Source organism: Clarias gariepinus, unplaced genomic scaffold, assembly GCF_024256425.1.
Source record: "Clarias gariepinus isolate MV-2021 ecotype Netherlands unplaced genomic scaffold, CGAR_prim_01v2 scaffold_29, whole genome shotgun sequence".
Lineage (NCBI taxonomy): Eukaryota > Metazoa > Chordata > Actinopteri > Siluriformes > Clariidae > Clarias > Clarias gariepinus.
This window is the reverse complement of record NW_026520996.1, coordinates 1468171-1480836: the sequence shown is the minus strand read 5'-3', so window position 1 is coordinate 1480836 and position 12666 is coordinate 1468171. Positions and strand designations below refer to the sequence as shown.

The window sequence follows — 12666 nt, the reverse complement described above, 5'->3', positions numbered from 1 at the left end:
GCTTAATAGTGGACTATTCTAGCAGATGCTTGGGTTTTGACACCCCAATTGTAACAAAAGAGTAGGGAAGCTCAGGAGCTTACAGAATGGCTCACACTTTTAGAACTGACTGTGGAATTTTCATGTCAGTGTGTCAAAATATGAGAAGGTGGATTTTTTAATGCTTTTGTTCAAGATGTTTGGTTGTTGAGGTAGAACAGTTGGTTAAAGGTTGCTTAATAGTGGACTACTCTAGCAAGTAAGGTCAATTAATTCTAGTGTAGTTCATAGACGAGTTATGTTAATATTGGTGGTCATTTGATCCCCTTGTGAAAATGCAGGACTAGGTGATGTTCCTTAGGTAATTTGTGATTTGAGAAAAACCATGGGTTCATTGTCTTGGCCGGTTAGCTCAGCTGGTTAGAGCGTGATGCTAATAACGCCAAGATCGCGGGTTCGATCCCCGTACGGGCCATTACCACAGTTTTCAATGTTAGCAAGAAAGATGATGCTCCTGACCTAAACTGCAGTTGAAAACATGTTTTTGCTCCCTAAGAGGAGGGCTATAACCCAGTCACTGCTGGAAACAATAGACAGCACCCAGCGTCTGGCTGTGTGGTCACACTGGAGAATGCGGGCATCGATCCCGCTACCTCTCGCATGCTAAGCGAGCGCTCTACCACTTGAGCTAATTCCCCTTAGCACACTGGCTCAGTGGGTTGTAAAATTTTTTATTCTGTGCATTAGAGAAGCAGTGCATTAGACAAGGTTAACAGTGCTCTTCAAGAGCGGATCATGCAACTTTCGTACTCAAGTGTAAGACTAAGATTACATGTTCACTCAAATTTGAGTCCTACAAATGACCTCATCTAACTGCATGCCCTTCAACCCCCTCTTCAGTTGCAGCAATTTGATGTTTGGTTGTTGAGGTAGAACCGTTGGTTAAAGGTTGCTTAACAGTGGTCTATTCTAGCAGATGCTTGGGTTTTGACACCCCAATTGTAAAAGAAACAGGAGGGAGGCTCAGGAGCTTACAGCATGGTTCACACTTTTAGAACTGACTGTGGAATTTTCATGTCAGTGTGTCAAAATATGAGAAGGTGGAATTTTAAATGCTTTTGTTCATAATGTTTGGTTGTTGAGGTAGAACAGTTGGTTAAAGGTTGCTTAATAGTGGACTATTCTAGCAGATGCTTGGGTTTTGACACCCCAATTGTAACAAAAGAGTAGGGAAGCTCAGGAGCTTACAGAATGGCTCACACTTTTAGAACTGACTGTGGAATTTTCATGTCAGTGTGTCAAAATATGAGAAGGTGGATTTTTTAATGCTTTTGTTCAAGATGTTTGGTTGTTGAGGTAGAACAGTTGGTTAAAGGTTGCTTAATAGTGGACTACTCTAGCAAGTAAGGTCAATTAATTCTAGTGTAGTTCATAGACGAGTTATGTTAATATTGGTGGTCATTTGATCCCCTTGTGAAAATGCAGGACTAGGTGATGTTCCTTAGGTAATTTGTGATTTGAGAAAAACCATGGGTTCATTGTCTTGGCCGGTTAGCTCAGCTGGTTAGAGCGTGGTGCTAATAACGCCAAGGTCGCGGGTTCGATCCCCGTATGGGCCATTGCCACAGTTTTCAATGTTAGCAAGAAAGATGGTGCTCCTGACCTAAACTGCAGTTGAAAACATGTTTTTGCTCCCTAAGAGGAGGGCTATAACCCAGTCACTGCTGGAAACAATAGACAGCACCTAGCATCTGGCTGTGTGGTCACACTGGAGAATGCGGGCATCTATCCCGCTACCTCTCGCATGCTAAGCGAGCGCTCTACCACTTGAGCTAATTCCCCTTAACCAGCTGGCTCAGTGGGTTGTAAATTTTATTATTCTGTGCATTAGACAAGCAGTGCATTAGACAAGGTTAACAGTGCTCTTCAAGAGCGGATCATGCAACTTTCATACTCAAGTGTAAGACTAAGATTACATGTTCACTCAAATTTGAGTCCTACAAATGACCTCATCTAACTGCATGCCCTTCAACCCCCTCTTCAGTTGCAGCAATTTGATGTTTGGTTGTTGAGGTAGAACCGTTGGTTAAAGGTTGCTTAACAGTGGTCTATTCTAGCAGATGCTTGGGTTTTGACACCCCAATTGTAAAAGAAACAGGAGGGAGGCTCAGGAGCTTACAGCATGGTTCACACTTTTAGAACTGACTGTGGAATTTTCATGTCAGTGTGTCAAAATATGAGAAGGTGGAATTTTAAATGCTTTTGTTCATGATGTTTGGTTGTTGAGGTAGAACAGTTGGTTAAAGGTTGCTTAATAGTGGACTATTCTAGCAGATGCTTGGGTTTTAACACCCCAATTGTAACAAAACAGTAGGGAAGCTCAGGAGCTTACAGAATGGCTCACACTTTTAGAACTGACTGTGGAATTTTCATGTCAGTGTGTCAAAATATAAGAAGGTGGATTTTTTAATGCTTTTGTTCAAGATGTTTGGTTGTTGAGGTAGAACAGTTGGTTAAAGGTTGCTTAATAGTGGACTACTCTAGCAAGTAAGGTCAATTACTTCTAGTGTAGTTCATAGACTAGTTATGTTAATATTGGTGGTCATTTGATCCCCTTGTGAAAATGCAGGACTAGGTGATGTTCCTTAGGTAATTTGTGATCTGAGAAAAACCAACAGTCCATTGTCTTGGCCGGTTTGCTCAGCTGGTTAGAGCGTGGTGCTAATAACGCCAAGGTCGCGGGTTCGATCCCCGTACGGGCCATTACCACAGTTTTCAATGTTAGCAAGAAAGATGGTGCTCCTGACCTAAACTGGAGTTGAAAACATGTTTTTGCTCCCTAAGAGGAGGGCTATAACCCAGTCACTGCTGGAAACAATAGACAGCACCCAGCATCTGGCTGTGTGGTCACACTGGAGAATGCGGGCATCGATCACGCTACCTCTCGCATGCTAAGCGAGCGCTCTACCACTTGAGCTAATTCCCCTTAGCACACTGGCTCAGTGGGTTGTAAAATTTTTTATTCTGTGCATTAGACAAGCAGTGCATTAGACAAGGTTAACAGTGCTCTTCAAGAGCGGATCATGCAACTTTCGTACTCAAGTGTAAGACTAAGATTACATGTTTACTTAAATTTGAGTCCTACAAATGACCTCATCTAACTGCATGCCCTTCAACCCCCTCTTCAGTTGCAGCAATTTGATGTTTGGTTGTTGAGGTAGAACCGTTGGGTAAAGGTTGCTTAACAGTGGTCTATTCTAGCAGATGCTTGGGTTTTGACACCCCAATTGTAAAAGAAACAGGAGGGAGGCTCAGGAGCTTACAGCATGGTTCACACTTTTAGAACTGACTGTGGAATTTTCATGTCAGTGTGTCAAAATATGAGAAGGTGGAATTTTAAATGCTTTTGTTCATAATGTTTGGTTGTTGAGGTAGAACAGTTGGTTAAAGGTTGCTTAATAGTGGACTATTCTAGCAGATGCTTGGGTTTTGACACCCCAATTGTAACAAAAGAGTAGGGAAGCTCAGGAGCTTACAGAATGGCTCACACTTTTAGAACTGACTGTGGAATTTTCATGTCAGTGTGTCAAAATATGAGAAGGTGGATTTTTTAATGCTTTTGTTCAAGATGTTTGGTTGTTGAGGTAGAACAGTTGGTTAAAGGTTGCTTAATAGTGGACTACTCTAGCAAGTAAGGTCAATTAATTCTAGTGTAGTTCATAGACGAGTTATGTTAATATTGGTGGTCATTTGATCCCCTTGTGAAAATGCAGGACTAGGTGATGTTCCTTAGGTAATTTGTGATTTGAGAAAAACCATGGGTTCATTGTCTTGGCCGGTTAGCTCAGCTGGTTAGAGCGTGGTGCTAATAACGCCAAGGTCGCGAGTTCGATCCCCGTATGGGCCATTGCCACAGTTTTCAATGTTAGCAAGAAAGATGGTGCTCCTGACCTAAACTGCAGTTGAAAACATGTTTTTGCTCCCTAAGAGGAGGGCTATAACCCAGTCACTGCTGGAAACAATAGACAGCACCCAGCATCTGGCTGTGTGGTCACACTGGAGAATGCGGGCATCGATCCCGCTACCTCTCGCATGCTAAGCGAGCGCTCTACCACTTGAGCTAATTCCCCTTAGCACACTGGCTCAGTGGGTTGTAAAATTTTTTATTCTGTGCATTAGACAAGCAGTGCATTAGACAAGGTTAACAGTGCTCTTCAAGAGCGGATCATGCAACTTTCATACTCAAGTGTAAGACTAAGATTACATGTTCACTCAAATTTGAGTCCTACAAATGACCTCATCTAACTGCATGCCCTTCAACCCCCTCTTCAGTTGCAGCAAATTGATGTTTGGTTGTTGAGGTAGAACCGTTGGTTAAAGGTTGCTTAACAGTGGTCTATTCTAGCAGATGCTTGGGTTTTGACACCCCAATTGTAAAAGAAACAGGAGGGAGGCTCAGGAACTTACAGCATGGTTCACACTTTTAGAACTGACTGTGGAATTTTAATGTCAGTGTGTCAAAATATGAGAAGGTGGAATTTTAAATGCTTTTGTTCATAATGTTTGGTTGTTGAGGTAGAACAGTTGGTTAAAGGTTGCTTAGTAGTGGACTATTCTAGCAGATGCTTGGGTTTTGACACCCCAATTGTAACAAAAGAGTAGGGAAGCTCAGGAGCTTACAGCATGGCTCACACTTTTAGAACTGACTGTGGAATTTTCATGTCAGTGTGTCAAAATATGAGAAGGTGGATTTTTTAATGCTTTTGTTCAAGATGTTTGGTTGTTGAGGTAGAACAGTTGGTTAAAGGTTGCTTAATAGTGGACTACTCTAGCAAGTAAGGTCAATTAATTCTAGTGTAGTTCATAGACGAGTTATGTTAATATTGGTGGTCATTTGATCCCCTTGTGAAAATGCAGGACTAGGTGATGTTCCTTAGGTAATTTGTGATTTGAGAAAAACCATGGGTTCATTGTCTTGGCCGGTTAGCTCAGCTGGTTAGAGCGTGGTGCTAATAACGCCAAGGTCGCGGGTTCGATCCCCGTACGGGACATTACCACAGTTTTCAATGTTAGCAAGAAAGATGATGCTCCTGACCTAAACTGCAGTTGAAAACATGTTTTTGCTCCCTAAGAGGAGGGCTATAACCCAGTCACTGCTGGAAACAATAGACAGCACCCAGCGTCTGGCCACACTGGAGAATGCGGGCATCGATCCCGCTACCTCTCGCATGCTAAGCGAGCGCTCTACCACTTGAGCTAAGTCCCCTTAGCACACTGGCTCAGTGAGTTGTAAAATTTTTTATTCTGTGCATTAGACAAGCAGTGCATTAGACAAGGTTAACAGTGCTCTTCAAGAGCGGATCATGCAACTTTCATACTCAAGTGTAAGACTAAGATTACATGTTCACTCAAATTTGAGTCCTACAAATGACCTCATCTAACTGCATGCCCTTCAACCCCCTCTTCAGTTGCAGCAAATTGATGTTTGGTTGTTGAGGTAGAACCGTTGGTTAAAGGTTGCTTAACAGTGGTCTATTCTAGCAGATGCTTGGGTTTTGACACCCCAATTGTAAAAGAAACAGGAGGGAGGCTCAGGAGCTTACAGCATGGTTCACACTTTTAGAACTGACTGTGGAATTTTCATGTCAGTGTGTCAAAATATGAGAAGGTGGAATTTTAAATGCTTTTGTTCATAATGTTTGGTTGTTGAGGTAGAACAGTTGGTTAAAGGTTGCTTAATAGTGGACTATTCTAGCAGATGCTTGGGTTTTGACACCCCAATTGTAACAAAAGAGTAGGGAAGCTCAGGAGCTTACAGAATGGCTCACACTTTTAGAACTGACTGTGGAATTTTCATGTCAGTGTGTCAAAATATGAGAAGGTGGATTTTTTAATGCTTTTGTTCAAGATGTTTGGTTGTTGAGGTAGAACAGTTGGTTAAAGGTTGCTTAATAGTGGACTACTCTAGCAAGTAAGGTCAATTACTTCTAGTGTAGTTCATAGACTAGTTATGTTAATATTGGTGGTCATTTGATCCCCTTGTGAAAATGCAGGACTAGGTGATGTTCCTTAGGTAATTTGTGATCTGAGAAAAACCATGGGTTCATTGTCTTGGCCGGTTAGCTCAGCTGGTTAGAGCGTGGTGCTAATAACGCCAAGGTCGCGGGTTCGATCCCTGTACGGGCCATTACCACAGTTTTCAATGTTAGCAAGAAAGATGGTGCTCCTGACCTAAACTGCAGTTGAAAACATGTTTTTGCTCCCTAAGAGGAGGGCTATAACCCAGTCACTGCTGGAAACAATAGACAGCATCCAGCATCTGGCTGTGTGGTCACACTGGAGAATGCGGGCATCGATCCCGCTACCTCTCGCATGCTAAGCGAGCGCTCTACCACTTGAGCTAATTCCCCTTAGCACACTGGCTCAGTGGGTTGTAAAATTTTTTATTCTGTGCATTAGACAAGCAGTGCATTAGACAAGGTTAACAGTGCTCTTCAAGAGCGCATCATGCAACTTTCATACTCAAGTGTAAGACTAAGATTACATGTTCACTCAAATTTGAGTCCTACAAATGACCTCATCTAACTGCATGCCCTTCAACCCCCTCTTCAGTTGCAGCAAATTGATGTTTGGTTGTTGAGGTAGAACCGTTGGTTAAAGGTTGCTTAACAGTGGTCTATTCTAGCAGATGCTTGGGTTTTGACACCCCAATTGTAAAAGAAACAGGAGGGAGGCTCAGGAGCTTACAGCATGGTTCACACTTTTAGAACTGACTGTGGAATTTTCATGTCAGTGTGTCAAAATATTAGAAGGTGGAATTTTAAATGCTTTTGTTCATAATGTTTGGTTGTTGAGGTAGAACAGTTGGTTAAAGGTTGCTTAATAGTGGACTATTCTAGCAGATGCTTGGGTTTTGACACCCCAATTGTAACAAAAGAGTAGGGAAGCTCAGGAGCTTACAGAATGGCTCACACTTTTAGAACTGACTGTGGAATTTTCATGTCAGTGTGTCAAAATATGAGAAGGTGGATTTTTTAATGCTTTTGTTCAAGATGTTTGGTTGTTGAGGTAGAACAGTTGGTTAAAGGTTGCTTAATAGTGGACTACTCTAGCAAGTAAGGTCAATTACTTCTAGTGTAGTTCATAGACGAGTTATGTTAATATTGGTGGTCATTTGATCCCCTTGTGAAAATGCAGGACTAGGTGATGTTCCTTAGGTAATTTGTGATCTGAGAAAAACCATGGGTTCATTGTCTTGGCCGGTTAGCTCAGCTGGTTAGAGCGTGGTGCTAATAACGCCAAGGTCGCGGGTTCGATCCCCGTACGGGCCATTACCACAGTTTTCAATGTTAGCAAGAAAGATGGTGCTCCTGACCTAAACTGCAGTTGAAAACATGTTTTTGCTCCCTAAGAGGAGGGCTATAACCCAGTCACTGCTGGAAACAATAGACAGCACCCAGCGTCTGGCTGTGTGGTCACACTGGAGAATGCGGGCATCGATCCCGCTACCTCTCGCATGCTAAGCGAGCGCTCTACCACTTGAGCTAATTCCCCTTAGCACACTGGCTCAGTGGGTTGTAAAATTTTTTATTCTGTGCATTAGACAAGCAGTGCATTAGACAAGGTTAACAGTGCTCTTCAAGAGCGGATCATGCAACTTTCATACTCAAGTGTAAGACTAAGATTACATGTTCACTCAAATTTGAGTCCTACAAATGACCTCATCTAACTGCATGCCCTTCAACCCCCTCTTCAGTTGCAGCAAATTGATGTTTGGTTGTTGAGGTAGAACCGTTGGTTAAAGGTTGCTTAACAGTGGTCTATTCTAGCAGATGCTTGGGTTTTGACACCCCAATTGTAAAAGAAACAGGAGGGAGGCTCAGGAGCTTACAGCATGGTTCACACTTTTAGAACTGACTGTGGAATTTTCATGTCAGTGTGTCAAAATATGAGAAGGTGGAATTTTAAATGCTTTTGTTCATAATGTTTGGTTGTTGAGGTAGAACAGTTGGTTAAAGGTTGCTTAATAGTGGACTATTCTAGCAGATGCTTGGGTTTTGACACCCCAATTGTAACAAAAGAGTAGGGAAGCTCAGGAGCTTACAGAATGGCTCACACTTTTAGAACTGACTGTGGAATTTTCATGTCAGTGTGGCAAAATATGAGAAGGTGGATTTTTTAATGCTTTTGTTCAAGATGTTTGGTTGTTGAGGTAGAACAGTTGGTTAAAGGTTGCTTAATAGTGGACTACTCTAGCAAGTAAGGTCAATTAATTCTAGTGTAGTTCATAGACGAGTTATGTTAATATTGGTGGTCATTTGATCCCCTTGTGAAAATGCAGGACTAGGTGATGTTCCTTAGGTAATTTGTGATCTGAGAAAAACCAACAGTCCATTGTCTTGGCCGGTTAGCTCAGCTGGTTAGAGCGTGGTGCTAATAACGCCAAGGTCGCGGGTTCGATCCCTGTATGGGCCATTGCCACAGTTTTCAATGTTAGCAAGAAAGATGATGCTCCTGACCTAAACTGCAGTTGAAAACATGTTTCTGCTCCCTAAGAGGAGGGCTATAACCCAGTCACTGCTGGAAACAATAGACAGCACCCAGCATCTGGCTGTGTGGTCACACTGGAGAATGCGGGCATCGATCCCGCTACCTCTCGCATGCTAAGCGAGCGCTCTACCACTTGAGCTAACTCCCCTTAGCACACTGGCTCAGTGAGTTGTAAAATTTTTTATTCTGTGCATTAGACAAGCAGTGCATTAGACAAGGTTAACAGTGCTCTTCAAGAGCGGATCATGCAACTTTCATACTCAAGTGTAAGACTAAGATTACATGTTCACTCAAATTTGAGTCCTACAAATGACCTCATCTAACTGCATGCCCTTCAACCCCCTCTTCAGTTGCAGCAATTTGATGTTTGGTTGTTGAGGTAGAACCGTTGGTTAAAGGTTGCTTAACAGTGGTCTATTCTAGCAGATGCTTGGGTTTTGACACCCCAATTGTAAAAGAAACAGGAGGGAGGCTCAGGAGCTTACAGCATGGTTCACACTTTTAGAACTGACTGTGGAATTTTCATGTCAGTGTGTCAAAATATGAGAAGGTGGAATTTTAAATGCTTTTGTTCATGATGTTTGGTTGTTGAGGTAGAACAGTTGGTTAAAGGTTGCTTAATAGTGGACTATTCTAGCAGATGCTTGGGTTTTAACACCCCAATTGTAACAAAACAGTAGGGAAGCTCAGGAGCTTACAGAATGGCTCACACTTTTAGAACTGACTGTGGAATTTTCATGTCAGTGTGTCAAAATATAAGAAGGTGGATTTTTTAATGCTTTTGTTCAAGATGTTTGGTTGTTGAGGTAGAACAGTTGGTTAAAGGTTGCTTAATAGTGGACTACTCTAGCAAGTAAGGTCAATTACTTCTAGTGTAGTTCATAGACTAGTTATGTTAATATTGGTGGTCATTTGATCCCCTTGTGAAAATGCAGGACTAGGTGATGTTCCTTAGGTAATTTGTGATCTGAGAAAAACCAACAGTCCATTGTCTTGGCCGGTTAGCTCAGCTGGTTAGAGCGTGGTGCTAATAACGCCAAGGTCGCGGATTTGATCCCTGTATGGGCCATTGCCACAGTTTTCAATGTTCGCAAGAAAGATGGTGCTCCTGACCTAAACTGCAGTTGAAAACATGTTTTTGCTCCCTAAGAGGAGGGCTATAACCCAGTCACTGCTGGAAACAATAGACAGCACCCAGCGTCTGGCTGTGTGGTCACACTGGAGAATGCGGGCATCAATCCCGCTACCTCTCGCATGCTAAGCGAGCGCTCTACCACTTGAGCTAATTCCCCTTAGCACACTGGCTCAGTGGGTTGTAAAATTTTTTATTCTGTGCATTAGACAAGCAGTGCATTAGACAAGGTTAACAGTGCTCTTCAAGAGCGGATCATGCAACTTTCGTACTCAAGTGTAAGACTAAGATTACATGTTTACTTAAATTTGAGTCCTACAAATGACCTCATCTAACTGCATGCCCTTCAACCCCCTCTTCAGTTGCAGCAATTTGATGTTTGGTTGTTGAGGTAGAACCGTTGGTTAAAGGTTGCTTAACAGTGGTCTATTCTAGCAGATGCTTGGGTTTTGACACCCCAATTGTAAAAGAAACAGGAGGGAGGCTCAGGAGCTTACAGCATGGTTCACACTTTTAGAACTGACTGTGGAATTTTCATGTCAGTGTGTCAAAATATGAGAAGGTGGAATTTTAAATGCTTTTGTTCATAATGTTTGGTTGTTGAGGTAGAACAGTTGGTTAAAGGTTGCTTAATAGTGGACTATTCTAGCAGATGCTTGGGTTTTGACACCCCAATTGTAACAAAAGAGTAGGGAAGCTCAGGAGCTTACAGAATGGCTCACACTTTTAGAACTGACTGTGGAATTTTCATGTCAGTGTGGCAAAATATGAGAAGGTGGATTTTTTAATGCTTTTGTTTAAGATGTTTGGTTGTTGAGGTAGAACAGTTGGTTAAAGGTTGCTTAATAGTGGACTACTCTAGCAAGTAAGGTCAATTACTTCTAGTGTAGTTCATAGACGAGTTATGTTAATATTGGTGGTCATTTGATCCCCTTGTGAAAATGCAGGACTAGGTGATGTTCCTTAGGTAATTTGTGATCTGAGAAAAACCATGGGTTCATTGTCTTGGCCGGTTAGCTCAGCTGGTTAGAGCGTGGTGCTAATAACGCCAAGGTCGCGGGTTCGATCCCCGTACGGGCCATTACCACAGTTTTCAATGTTAGCAAGAAAGATGGTGCTCCTGACCTAAACTGCAGTTGAAAACATGTTTTTGCTCCCTAAGAGGAGGGCTATAACCCAGTCACTGCTGGAAACAATAGACAGCACCCAGCGTCTGGCTGTGTGGTCACACTGGAGAATGTGGGCATCGATCCCGCTACCTCTCGCATGCTAAGCGAGCGCTCTACCACTTGAGCTAATTCCCCTTAGCACACTGGCTCAGTGGGTTGTAAAAATTTTTATTCTGTGCATTAGACAAGCAGTGCATTAGACAAGGTTAACAGTGCTCTTCAAGAGCGGATCATGCAACTTTCATACTCAAGTGTAAGACTAAGATTACATGTTCACTCAAATTTGAGTCCTACAAATGACCTCATCTAACTGCATGCCCTTCAACCCCCTCTTCAGTTGCAGCAAATTGATGTTTGGTTGTTGAGGTAGAACCGTTGGTTAAAGGTTGCTTAACAGTGGTCTATTCTAGCAGATGCTTGGGTTTTGACACCCCAATTGTAAAAGAAACAGGAGGGAGGCTCAGGAGCTTACAGCATGGTTCACACTTTTAGAACTGACTGTGGAATTTTCATGTCAGTGTGTCAAAATATGAGAAGGTGGAATTTTAAATGCTTTTGTTCATAATGTTTGGTTGTTGAGGTAGAACAGTTGGTTAAAGGTTGCTTAATAGTGGACTATTCTAGCAGATGCTTGGGTTTTGACACCCCAATTGTAACAAAAGAGTAGGGAAGCTCAGGAGCTTACAGAATGGCTCACACTTTTAGAACTGACTGTGGAATTTTCATGTCAGTTTGGCAAAATATGAGAAGGTGGATTTTTTAATGCTTTTGTTCAAGATGTTTGGTTGTTGAGGTAGAACAGTTGGTTAAAGGTTGCTTAATAGTGGACTACTCTAGCAAGTAAGGTCAATTAATTCTAGTGTAGTTCATAGACGAGTTATGTTAATATTGGTGGTCATTTGATCCCCTTGTGAAAATGCAGGACTAGGTGATGTTCCTTAGGTAATTTGTGATCTGAGAAAAACCAACAGTCCATTGTCTTGGCCGGTTAGCTCAGCTGGTTAGAGCGTGGTGCTAATAACGCCAAGGTCGCGGGTTCGATCCCTGTATGGGCCATTGCCACAGTTTTCAATGTTAGCAATAAAGATGATGCTCCTGACCTAAACTGCAGTTGAAAACATGTTTTTGCTCCCTAAGAGGAGGGCTATAACCCAGTCACTGCTGGAAACAATAGACAGCACCCAGCATCTGGCTGTGTGGTCACACTGGAGAATGCGGGCATCGATCCCGCTACCTCTCGCATGCTAAGCGAGCGCTCTACCACTTGAGCTAATTCCCCTTAGCACACTGGCTCAGTGAGTTGTAAAATTTTTTATTCTGTGCATTAGACAAGCAGTGCATTAGACAAGGTTAACAGTGCTCTTCAAGAGCGGATCATGCAACTTTCATACTCAAGTGTAAGACTAAGATTACATGTTCACTCAAATTTGAGTCCTACAAATGACCTCATCTAACTGCATGCCCTTCAACCCCCTCTTCAGTTGCAGCAATTTGATGTTTGGTTGTTGAGGTAGAACCGTTGGTTAAAGGTTGCTTAACAGTGGTCTATTCTAGCAGATGCTTGGGTTTTGACACCCCAATTGTAAAAGAAACAGGAGGGAGGCTCAGGAGCTTACAGCATGGTTCACACTTTTAGAACTGACTGTGGAATTTTCATGTCAGTGTGTCAAAATATGAGAAGGTGGAATTTTAAATGCTTTTGTTCATGATGTTTGGTTGTTGAGGTAGAACAGTTGGTTAAAGGTTGCTTAATAGTGGACTATTCTAGCAGATGCTTGGGTTTTAACACCCCAATTGTAACAAAACAGTAGGGAAGCTCAGGAGCTTACAGAATGG

The 12666-nt window shown here is 42.4% G+C and overlaps 9 non-coding genes across 9 annotated transcripts; 3 read left to right on the top strand and 6 right to left on the bottom strand.

Moving 5' to 3' along the window:
• Nucleotides 1-604: 604 nt before the first annotated feature.
• trnaa-agc (transfer RNA alanine (anticodon AGC)) lies at nt 605-677 on the bottom strand. The gene has a single exon. It is a non-coding gene; the product is annotated as a tRNA-Ala (tRNA).
• Nucleotides 678-1524: 847 nt separating this feature from the next.
• On the top strand, nt 1525-1598 carry trnai-aau (transfer RNA isoleucine (anticodon AAU)). The gene has a single exon. It is a non-coding gene; the product is annotated as a tRNA-Ile (tRNA).
• Nucleotides 1599-4036: 2438 nt separating this feature from the next.
• trnaa-agc (transfer RNA alanine (anticodon AGC)) lies at nt 4037-4109 on the bottom strand. Its single transcript has one exon. It is a non-coding gene; the product is annotated as a tRNA-Ala (tRNA).
• Nucleotides 4110-6316: 2207 nt separating this feature from the next.
• On the bottom strand, nt 6317-6389 carry trnaa-agc (transfer RNA alanine (anticodon AGC)). The gene has a single exon. It is a non-coding gene; the product is annotated as a tRNA-Ala (tRNA).
• Nucleotides 6390-7236: 847 nt separating this feature from the next.
• trnai-aau (transfer RNA isoleucine (anticodon AAU)) lies at nt 7237-7310 on the top strand. The gene has a single exon. It is a non-coding gene; the product is annotated as a tRNA-Ile (tRNA).
• A 150-nt stretch (nt 7311-7460) lies between these two features.
• On the bottom strand, nt 7461-7533 carry trnaa-agc (transfer RNA alanine (anticodon AGC)). Its single transcript has one exon. It is a non-coding gene; the product is annotated as a tRNA-Ala (tRNA).
• A 1071-nt stretch (nt 7534-8604) lies between these two features.
• trnaa-agc (transfer RNA alanine (anticodon AGC)) lies at nt 8605-8677 on the bottom strand. The gene has a single exon. It is a non-coding gene; the product is annotated as a tRNA-Ala (tRNA).
• Nucleotides 8678-10668: 1991 nt separating this feature from the next.
• On the top strand, nt 10669-10742 carry trnai-aau (transfer RNA isoleucine (anticodon AAU)). Its single transcript has one exon. It is a non-coding gene; the product is annotated as a tRNA-Ile (tRNA).
• A 1294-nt stretch (nt 10743-12036) lies between these two features.
• On the bottom strand, nt 12037-12109 carry trnaa-agc (transfer RNA alanine (anticodon AGC)). The gene has a single exon. It is a non-coding gene; the product is annotated as a tRNA-Ala (tRNA).
• Between the last annotated feature and the right edge of the window lie 557 nt (nt 12110-12666).